Raw genomic sequence first — 11,556 nt, forward strand, 5'->3', positions numbered from 1 at the left:
CTCTGAACCAGACATTAGGTTTTATATGCTAAACTTTTACAACGACAAGAGAACGTAGGCAATTACATTTTCAGCGAGAAAAGTTTTTACAAATGACTATTACACAACTAATTGTTTTAACCCGATGCGACACTGACGAAGAGTTGTAATAAATCTAGCTCGTCATTTGGAGCAGTGTTCTTGAGCTGTGATTGGTAATTTCCAGTCGTTCTGTTCATTGCGTTGTCAATTTAGTGTCAGTAAATCATTTGTACGTTGATAGTACCATCGCTGAAAGCATCAAGAGCCGTAGGTCAAATATCAAATAGTCATTTCTCGTCGTGGCTAGATTCGCCGATGTATATCCTTGGCAGTTGGAGGACCTGATCTTATCGTGTAAAACACTTTTTTGTTTTTGACAAGATTCATCCAGATTTGTTTTCAACTATGTTCTGTCATACTCTACCTAGATAGGTAAAGATGTCGTGGGGGCGAAGGTCTTGGTACATTAATGTCACTGTATTCGTAGCAGTTAAGCGGATATCCATTCAGTAATTTTGGAACATCTGCGTTTGTTTTGTCCCATTCAGGGAACGTGGTAGTTTTCTATTGTAAAAGTCGGGCCAGCTCTATGATATTTTTTACTCCAATAAATTCTGGATGCGTTGCAAACTAGTTGTACTCGTCTCGTCAAGTCGTGAGGATCGTAACTTTGTGTGAGATGTCTCTGGTTGTGAAAGGATTTTTTTGCCAATCTGTTGACATTGCTCAGTTTTGTGCAGTCTATAAAAGAGAAAAATGTTCGGAAAGAGTACCATAGAACCCCATACATTAATTATGTATTCCACTTCTTTGTCTTTCACGACAAAACTTTAAAAACAAAGTCTACTAGTCTGAATGCATAATTAATGTATGGGGTTATATGGTACTCTTGCCAAAATGTTCTTTCCAACTTCTTGGGTGACTCTTTGTGTCAACGTTCTGTCGGTAAATGTATCGTTGCTCACCAAAGGTGTCTTTTCGGTTCGTAGCAAGTAGTAAGGAAATAGTCTTTTTTTTATGCCAGTAGAACGAAGCTTATTGAACAAATTTTGTCTTCATGTACATTTTGATTGTCATTGTTCTCTTGTCCATTGTTAAAATATTAATGAAGCAAATGTGTGAAATATTTTAAAGTGGCACTGATCGATGAATGGATCGCACGTGGCGAAGTCTAAGCATGTTTTCCAAATAAAAAAAAGAATTGTGGAAGACCGGAAAAATAAATGGAATGTTGTTTCATGGCTGAATGCCGTTTTAGCATCAATAGTGAATATTCTTTCGAGAAAGGTTTGAATAATTTAGTTCGCCCTTGTAACAAGCCGATTTATGGGGTCATCCTCGGTGTAAAAACCTGACGAGGTTTTCTTTGTTTCATGAGGTATTGTTTTGCTGTATACGCTATTGTTTATAATGTTTTGTTGTCTTTGTTTTACGTCACTCGTGAGCTTCACAGGTTTTTACACCGAGGATGAGCCGATTTATGCGCGTTTTAACTTTTAGTTTTCTTAATATCATTGCTTTTCGGTGCCACCTTAAAAAAATCCCACCACACTGGTGACTGCCACCGCCTAAAGTCGAGTCTCACCTCGATCCTCAGTACCTTCTGTTTTTAAAGAGTCCATCGTGATACTCCACAAATTCCGATTTAATGTACGAGAGTAAATTTCGAAATTCTGGCAGCCACCATTTAAGCTAGGACATTGTAACAGTATCAGAGATGTTATCTTCGTAGAGTTTCTTTTACATTCATTGACTTCAGTTTGTTCTCCTGTATCCTCTGTGCTACAGTCGTTTTCGTCATCTCATTCTTCCTGCAATAGGAATGAACAAAACAATTTTGAGTCGCTTGGCTGATTTCAAACCTCTCGAGTATCGAATAATGGCAGATGAGTGTGGGAAGGGAGAGGCGTAGCGAGTTTTAACTATAACAGAATTCTAGAGGCAAAGACGTTTTCGGTGCCTTCACGAAGTTTATTGTAAAAGGCGGTTTTGAAATGTTACGGCTACAATTTCTTTTCAGGTTAAGAGTAGCCATAAACACAAACTTCAAACGCACCAGGCTGCGTCCTACGTGAATCTTGTGTACTATTACCACATTTTTGCGAAATCTTACTAATCGAGAGTAATTTCCTGCAAAAGGTAAACACGGTATTTCTTTAAACTTGAAACTTCAGTCAGTTTCTTCTAGTTTGGTGTCAAGGTGAACGACTCAAATGGCTCGAAGTCGAAGTCGAAGCATGAAACGAACCAAACGCGCACTCATTCACCGACTAGTTGTTTCTTACCCTTACAGTGAGGGAAAGATAACTTCAGTAGTAATTATGAAGGAGAGACCGAATGCTTACCTTCAGACATCATCCTTCAAGCGTGAGTCTATGAATTCCAACAGCAAGCGAACCCTTGGCACAAAGTGTCGTTATAGTAACTAGTCCTCACCCGTCCACGACCTGTTTAGTTTGATAAAACTTTACAATATTCTATGAATATTGAATATAGAAACAGACCAATCACTGGTGGGTACGTCACAAATATGACGCAAGTTTTAATCACACACCCTTCAGAGAGCCTATCAGAGGCTCCCTTCACGTGGAAATAATAATTCTTCAACTCAGTTTCAGTTGTATTTTTAAAAATTTTGAATTCAAAAATATAAATCGAATTATAGAAAAATTTAACACATAAATAAAAAAAACAATCAAACAAACCTAAACATAGAGATCGACAAAGAAAAAGAAAATTGACATGTTCCCCCGTTTGGATTTGAAATTTACTTGGAACAATATTCACAATCCCAGATTATTTAAAAATAAAATCACCAATATGCAAAGACCTTTAAGGCTTTTTAATAGCAAGGTACAAATGAGAACAGAATAAAGCATAAAAAAAGATTTAAAAAGAGGAAAACGGCAAGTTCCCCGGAACAGGATCTCCACCCTGAGTGGGACCTGGGTTCTACCCACTGAGCTGCGGGGAACTTGCCATTATGGGGGTAATTTTAAGATTATTCGTAACAAGTGCAGTACTAACTGAAAGGAACAAATGTACACGGATTCTGTGAAAAAAGTATTTTGACTCTAAAATGAAAATGACATTACTATAAAAACTTTGTTGTGTGATTTAATAATGTTCAAATTGAGCGGCGTTCCAATGTATGTTCTGAATTGAAGAGTGTAGGAAAAGGGTTAACTTACCAATAAGTAAAACAAAACTTTCGCTAATGTAATCAAGTCAAAAGACGAGTATACAAAGATACTGCATACTATTTAAAAGTCTGGTATAAAACGGCAAAAGGAATAAATCATCAAATATAGATATTTATATATATAGGGATGTATATATATAGGGATGTATATATATATATAAGGATGTATATGTAGTTGTTTTTTCTGCCTACCACTCATATGTATTTTTAACAATTATTCCACTCGGGCTTGTTGGATACGAGATGATTATAGCCAACTCGGCGCTACGCGCCTCGTTGGCTATCTATCATCTCATATCCAACGCGCGCTCGTGGAATAATTGTTTTATTAAAACGCCCCCAAGAAATTATTATTTTGTAAGAAAAAACCGGATTTTTTAGCTCCCTTTTGATTTTAAGCTGACGCGTACGCTTACCATATTTGTAGATTATGGTATATTGGCTCATCTACCATAATGGCTAAGCCAATAAAAAGTCTTGAATTGCATTATCCAATGATCCAGTTTTTAATAAATATATATATAGAGAGTTTAAAAATTGCGAGGATGGACAACTTCTGACGTCAAAAATATAAAAGATTTTAATAAAAAACGTTTCGGTCAGAGACTTTCCTCAGTTATTTACCTGTTATTTAGTTATTTACCTTCTTCAGTTATTTACCTTCAGGTAACTGAAGGTCTTTGACCGGAACGTTTTTTATTAAAATTTTTTATATTTTTCACGTCACAAGTTGTCCATCCTCGCAATTTTTAAACTTTCTACGTTCGCGTTTGCTGTGAGGTTTGGACTTATTCAACCTCCTGGCGCGGTGCACCTTTGTTGGCCTGAGAGTTCCACTAATGACTATATCTATATATATAGATAAAAAGCAAAAAGATAAAAAGAACCACAAGTTCCCCGGAACAAGATCTCCATCCTGATTGGGAGCGCTTTCACTGTACATTGTTCTACCAACTAAGCTGCAGGGAACTTGCCATGAATGGAGGACAAAATTTTAAGGTTATATTTAACAAGTGCACCACGAACTGCATGGAACAAGTGGGCAAAGATTCTGAGGTAATGGCGTTTTGACTCTAAGATAACATTACCACAAAAAGTTTGTTGTTTGATTTAATAACATTCAAACTCATTAGTGTTAAGATGCATGTCCTCAATTTAAAAGTGTAGGAAAAGGGTAAACTTGCCAATCAGTGGAAGAAAACCTTCGCTAATGTAATGAAGAGAAAAGACGAGTATGTAAAGACACTTGATATAAAAATGGGAAGATAAACAAATCATCGCCGATGAAGAAAAGAGAGAAAGAAAAGGAAAGACAAGAAAAAGGAAAAAGGAAACTACATAAACGTCAAGTCCCCCGGAACAGGATCTCCATCCTGCCATAGACCGCTTTCGCGGTACAATGCTCCACCCACTGAGCTGCGGGGAACTTGCCATAAATGGAAAGTAAATTTTAAGATTATATGTAACAAGTGGAGTACATTCTGAAATAAAGAAAGGCACAAAGACTGTGAAAAAATGTTGAGATTATATGTTACAAGTGGATTAGTGCTGCCTGGAACAATGCAAGAACACAACGATTTTGTGAAAAATTGTTTAGACATCACTACACGAACATGGTTGTTTGTATTAATAACGTTCAGAGAAGTAGAGGTCCGATGCATGCCCTTTCCTTAAAAGTGTAGGAAAAAGAGTAAACTCAACAATAATTAAGTGGAAGGGAACTTTGTATTAAGAGAAAAGACGAGTGTAAGAAGAAAATTACAAAATTATTTATAAGCTGGGTATAAAATGGGAAAAGAAAGAAAATTTAAAAAATGGTTAAAAAAGAAATCAAACAGAAAAGTGGCAAGTTCTCCTGTATAGATCATATTTATGCTATGTAGGGATACGAAACAAAGGTAGCAACCTGACGCCGGGTAGCCGTGATCTTCCCCAGTTCAAACTAAAATCAACGCCAAAATATTCATGGCGAGCTTTGCTCAAGAAAAAAAATTCTCAGCAGGCATCGTAAACTGGTGCCGAGGTTTGGGGAAGAAGGTGTTGGGTGGATGTCATAATTAACAATTATTCCACGAGCGCACGTTGGATATGAGATGATAGATAGCCAACGGGGCGCGTAGCGCCGAGTTGGCTATAATCATCTCATATCCAACAAGCGCGAGTTGAATAATTGTTTTATTAAAAACGCCCCCAAGAAATTATTATTTTGTAAGAAGAAACCGGATTTTTTAGCTCCCTTTTGATTTTAAGCTGACGCGTACGCTTACCATATTTGTAGATTATGGTATATTGGCTAATAAACCATAATGGCTAAGCCAATAAAAAGTCTTGAATTGCATTATCCAATGATCCAGTTTTTAATAACATTAATTACACCGTAATGTAATTACTTAGGTTAGCGCCCACGAATCCACGAGAGATACGCGATTGCGTGCGAGTTAACGCGGGGTCATCTGTTGGCAATGAAAATCAAAATCATGAAATGAAATGAAATGAAGTTTGCTGTGCGCGTAATGGTCATAAAATACTGCGTTTTCTCTGTTTCTGCCTGTTTCCTTACTATGACATTTCTAATCACGTAATCTTGCTAAGATCCTTCCTTTTCACAGAAGAGGCAATACCTGCGAGGCGCCGTATTCGAAAAAGCCTCTCTTTCGATTATTCATGTATGATCCTTTCGCTTGGTTTGCCATAAAATAGTAACAAAAGATGTTGCAATTTTCATGTGCCGTACGACCTGAATAACAACCGTATCGAATTTCCAGTATTGCGTCACGTGGTGAATCGATCAGTGTTCACGCTTTGCGATAGTAGTACACGATGTTATTGTTTTTGTACAAAACCTGTGGCGATCCCACGACTTGGCCTCGTATCCTGCAATTAAGGTTCATACATTTCCTTGAAGTTTTGGCCTTTGAGATCCCCCCATTCCCAAGAATTTCCAACCCTTTCTTTAAGCGGAGTATGGACATTTTTTGGAACTACACAATGCCAATTAGGCTGTAGCCTTGCTTCTGCAGTCCTACAAATGTAAGATGACAGAGAGCATAGGGAGTGTGTTTTTAATGTGAAATTGAGAAGAACATTGGCACGCCATCCCAAAATGCCAGTATTAAATGACAGACCACTTTTTCACAATCAAACAGTGATTACCGGGATAACATGTTTTTAGAATTAAATAATTCATAAGTAGTTTTCCATAATCCTCCAAATTCCATTAAAACAAGCTATGATTGTATTTACAAGAAGTTCCACATTCACATGAGGAAGTTTTACTTTGGCATTGTCACATTGTTTGGAAGTAAACATTCGAAACTAGGTTCTTTTAATAATGTTGTAAACAACTTTGCTATTTGTTGTTCACAAAAGTATATTAAATATATATGGAGAGCTTTAACTTTGCTTCCCTTGTTCATTTTCTTAGCAACTCCAACTAATGTCTTTGCGAAGAGACTTCCCCTTTGTTTGCTTCATTTTGATCTTGTTTTTCTTAATCACATCCTTTGTGAATGAGAATGAGCATACCCGTACATACAAAGTAATAATGCCATGCTATACATCCTTGATCAGTTATGACCAATCCATAGTTAGAAAGAACATCACTATCACTAGTAGCTTTGAGAGTTATTGTAACAATGTCAATTCTCGTGAAGCCACTTTCTGAGCTAGCTGGCAGAAGTAGTGTTCTGCCACTACAAAAATCTTCTGAGCTGGCTCTGTAATTGACCATAGCCCACCACAGTTCAAACTTGAAATAAGATTTTGCTTTGAATCATTGATACAGTCAAGTTTACCAGCCTTCAGTATTGCCATAGCTTGCTGGCTCTCCGCAGTACTGGTTCTTGCATGTTTCTTGTACAAATTGTGCAGCACATAACCTCCTAGGTATTGCAAGCCAGCCCTTTCCCTATCAGATAATACTGTAGTGGTGGGATAATTGTCACGAGAGTTCTTGCTTCTCTTACGGTATGCAATGAGGCAGTTGGCAACTTTAGTTGACAATAATGTGGCAGCATTCCTTGACAGTCCAGTGAAGAACTGTGTAAACTTCACAGGAACTGTTGCATAATATTTCTGAAAAACTTCTCTAAGTCTCCATTCTTTAAAAACCCATCATACATTGATTTTATACTAGTGAATTCGAAACTTCCTTCCTCTGGCTGTTAAAAAGAATACTTGCTTAGTTCATCACTCAAGCTTTTGGTAAACGCTTCAGTTTCATTTATTTTCCTGATTGCGGAAGCCACGACTTCAGCAAGTATGCTGACACTCAAAGGCTGAATAGATCCTTCGTGAAGACTGCTGTGTTTCAAACTTCTGTGTCGTTCATAACCTCCTTTCGTTTTATACTTTTTCCCCCAGTCTTTGCAGATAATTTCATGTTGCTGGACCTACAACAAACAAAGAAAAATTACGATTCGTGCAACATATTGCTACAACCAGCTAAAATTGGATGTGATACTCTGAACTCAGAGCTATTTTCCAGCAAGTACTTCTCATATTAAACGAGACATTCAGTGTAAAACATATTCTTAGCTTCTACAGAAACACTGATTAGTCATTGCAGGTAGGACATGCATATCTAAGTAAAATTTTTGGGTGTAGATTTTTTTTCGGCTGACTCGAGTAACTTGCCATGCCACAAATATATAACCGAGCGAACGTTTTGGGTCGGTAGCAATAAAGTAGACACGTAAATTAGCACAATTAGAACTTACATTGTTAACTGTTGCTACAAACTGCTGTTTGACTGTTTCATCTCCTTCTAAAATGTCTAAAATAACTTCGAAATCGTCTCCCCATAGCAAGAGATCGTCTACTCCATCCGCCATCTTGTTTTGAATGTGTGCACCTTCAACCTCAGAGGGCTCCTATTGGCTTATCGTTTGAAGTTTGATACATCATTGTTCTATTAACTCTGGCCTCATTTAAGAACTCTAGCCCAAGGGTCGCAAAATTGTCTTCGTTTTGGGACTGGTGGGCCGCGTCTCTGTTTGTATCCATTATTATCGCGAAATAATTAAGATTTTTAACAGAGTGACAACATGGATCTGTGCGACGAAGTACAAAAAAGTAAACAAACGTCCCTTTCGGCTCGTGAAAATCACGCCACATTTTAATACTTTGGTGTTGGAGCGAGCGCATTTGATCCAGTTGACTGTGAATGAAAAGCTCAAAATTAACGGGAAAAATGGAGGAAATCTAAGCTAAATGAAGTCTCGTGTCACTCTAAAATGTTTTAATACTCAACGATGGGACGATTTTGCGAAACGTGCAACTTGCGGCTTTGTTTTTGCTGCTTCAGTTGAATCAAGACCCAAAAGGTCAAAATTAATAAACGCGGCATTACCAGGAGTGATCATTGGTCGAGTTTATCTCTTGAATTTTCGAGAGGTCTGAGATTTCGGGGTCTGAGATTTCGGGGTCTGAGGTCTGAGGTCTGAGTTTTCGAGGTGTGAGTTTTCGTGACACCCCAAGCTCGCTTGCACTCGGGTAAAATGCTCATGGATTTTGCCGAAATTATGTCAATGAAGTGCAGTATGCGAGGGCTAAATACATCGATTTCTCATCGGCTAAGAAGCTCAAAGAAAAGCTCGACCAAAAAAATCGAGGATCTACAACAGCCGCAAGCCTCGAACCATATGTAGTATGGTATCCCTGTGTATTATGTATTCGTATCTCACGTGACTAGCACGTTAAGATAGATCCGCCATCTTGATTAAAACTGTTGACATTTATATTTGTCTCGTCCTGCTTCTTATTATTACACCATACAACAACTTCTAGTTCCTCCTGTTCTTCCCCTTGATTTGTAATGATATTAGGTATAGCGCATTAGATCATATATCTAATGAATTTTGCGCTATAGAAATAATAAAATTATTATACGAAAAAATCCTTAGTCTTTATGCTTTCCACTTTTGCTCGAACAGCCAACAATGCATAAAACCATCCCTTCTTTCTCACACGAACTCTTCGTTAGATACGCTGAGACCTCACCAATCGGTCATCAATGAGATACTTGTTCATCTTTCGTTCAAATTCTAGCTTCTTCCCTCCAGTGTTTTCCAAGATAATCGCCGGGAAAGTCGTAAGCACGGCTTCCATTTTATGATTGGTAAATCCGCATAGCTATTCCCCAGTCTTTCCTTGTTTTTGCCATCACTTGCATGATAATGACGTATATTCACGGTTTTTATTCGAAGTTCTTGCATGACTGCTACGCTAACTCTTTACACCGTGAACTAGTATTTATAGTCCTTCACTGTTGTGGTTACATTTCCTTTTAGGGGTACGGACAAGGACACTCCTACATCGGTTATTACTTGCCCAGTTTATTCTCATCACCGGGTTCAAAAGTTTAGAAAAAAAAAATGCGTTTCAATCTATTACATTTCGCCTAATAATTATTTATGTTTACCTTTGGTAATGATGAATCGTCTTGCCAAAGCATCTCATTAAACAGACACAGAGTCAAATTGGGTAAAAATTCCATCAAAACGGCTCCAAGACATCTGTATATGTTTACAAAACTAGAAATAGTTTTTTATTCATCAGTTGTTGAAATCTAGAATTCAGGGAAAATTCATAGAAACTGCAAAATTTACAAATACCGGAAGTCACGCATCATACTGACCCGTGATTGGCTTATTTACCGTTTAGTCGCAGGGACTGGTCGCACAAACAGTTCACACGAAGGGACAAACATTTGTTTCATGCGACGAGTCCTTGCGACTAGTCGCACGAATTCAAACCAGTTTGATTTCGTGCGACCAGTCGCAGGGACAAAATTTTGGTCCCTGCGACCACAGAAATGTGTGGTTCAAACGAAGGGACTAGTCGCATGAAACTGGTCGCTGGGACTAGTCGCAGGGACTAGTCCCCTCGTGTGTGCCTACCTTTAAGGTGTTCACACGAGGGCACTCAATTGCACAAGAACATAGGAAAATTAAGAGGCAAAAGATGTTTCTTAGTCTGGTGCGTTACACGAAACAATGAAAATTTGGTAACTTTTCATTGTAGCACTATTAAACATCAACGCAAATGAACTGCACTTATTCAGTCGGATTATTCATGCTTTTACATGTTCCGTTTTTGTTTTTGTTTTTTTTTATTTTTAAGAGACACAGAGTAAAATAGGGTAAAAATTCCATCAAAACGGCTCCAAGACATCTGTATATGTTTACAAAACTAGAAATAGTTTTTTATTCTTCAGCTGTAGAAATCTAGAATTCAGGGAAAATTCATAGAAACTGCAATGTTTACAAATACCGGAAGTCACGCATCATACTGACCCGTGATTGGCTTATTTACCGTTTAGTCGCAGGGACTGGTCGCACAAACAGTTCACACGAAGGGACAAACATTTGTTTCATGCGACTAGTCCCTGCGACTGGTCGCACGAATTCAAACCAGTTTGAATTCGTGCGACCAGTCGCAGGGACCAAATTTTGGTCCCTGCGACCACAGAAATGTGTAGTTCACACGAAGGGACTAGTCGCATGAAACTGGTCGCTGGGACTAGTCGCAGGGACTAGTCCCCTCGTGTGTGCCGACCTTAACAGACACAGAGTCAAATTGGGTAAAAATTCCATCAAAACGGCTCCAAGACATCTGTATATGTTTACAAAACTAGAAATAGTTTTTTATTCATCAGTTGTTGAAATCTAGAATTCAGGGAAAATTCATAGAAACTGCAAAATTTACAAATACCGGAAGTCACGCATCATACTGACCCGTGATTGGCTTATTTACCGTTTAGTCGCAGGGACTGGTCGCACAAACAGTTCACACGAAGGGACAAACATTTGTTTCATGCGACGAGTCCCTGCGACTGGTCGCACGAATTCAAACCAGTTTGAATTCGTGCGACCAGTCGCAGGGACAAAATTTTGGTCCCTGCGACCACAGAAATGTGTAGTTCACACGAAGGGACTAGTCGCATGAAACTGGTCGCTGGGACTAGTCGCAGGGACTAGTCCCCTCGTGTGTGCCGACCTTAAGGGACTTGTCCCTGCTACCGGTCCCCTCGTGTAAACCCTTCAAAGACTTGTCGCCGGGACTAGTCGCAGGGACTAGTCCCCTCGTGTGTGCCGACCTTTAAAAATAAAAAACAAAACAAAACAAAAACGGAACACGTAAAAGCATGAATCATCCGACTGAATAAGTGTAGTTCATTTGCGTTGATGTTTAATAGTCCAATTTTGTTTTCGTGTAACGCCCCAAACTAAGAAACATCTTTTGCCTCTTAATTTTCCTATGTTCTTGTGCAATTGAGTGCCCTCGCGTGAATGCCTTAAGGGACTAGTCCCTGCTACCGGTCCCCTCGTGTA

General features: G+C 38.5%; 1 pseudogene across 1 annotated transcript; it reads right to left on the reverse strand.

Moving 5' to 3' along the window:
• Positions 1-5,384: 5,384 nt before the first annotated feature.
• LOC148717343 (uncharacterized) lies at positions 5,385-8,072 on the reverse strand (annotated as a pseudogene). The gene is made up of 2 exons (XR_015994522.1): positions 7,942-8,072; positions 5,385-7,614 (listed from the first exon to the last, which is right to left on the reverse strand). The product of XR_015994522.1 is annotated as an uncharacterized LOC148717343 (transcript).
• Between the last annotated feature and the right edge of the window lie 3,484 nt (positions 8,073-11,556).

This window comes from Stylophora pistillata, chromosome 13, assembly GCF_964205215.1.
Source record: "Stylophora pistillata chromosome 13, jaStyPist1.2, whole genome shotgun sequence".
Taxonomy (NCBI): Eukaryota; Metazoa; Cnidaria; class Anthozoa; order Scleractinia; family Pocilloporidae; genus Stylophora; species Stylophora pistillata.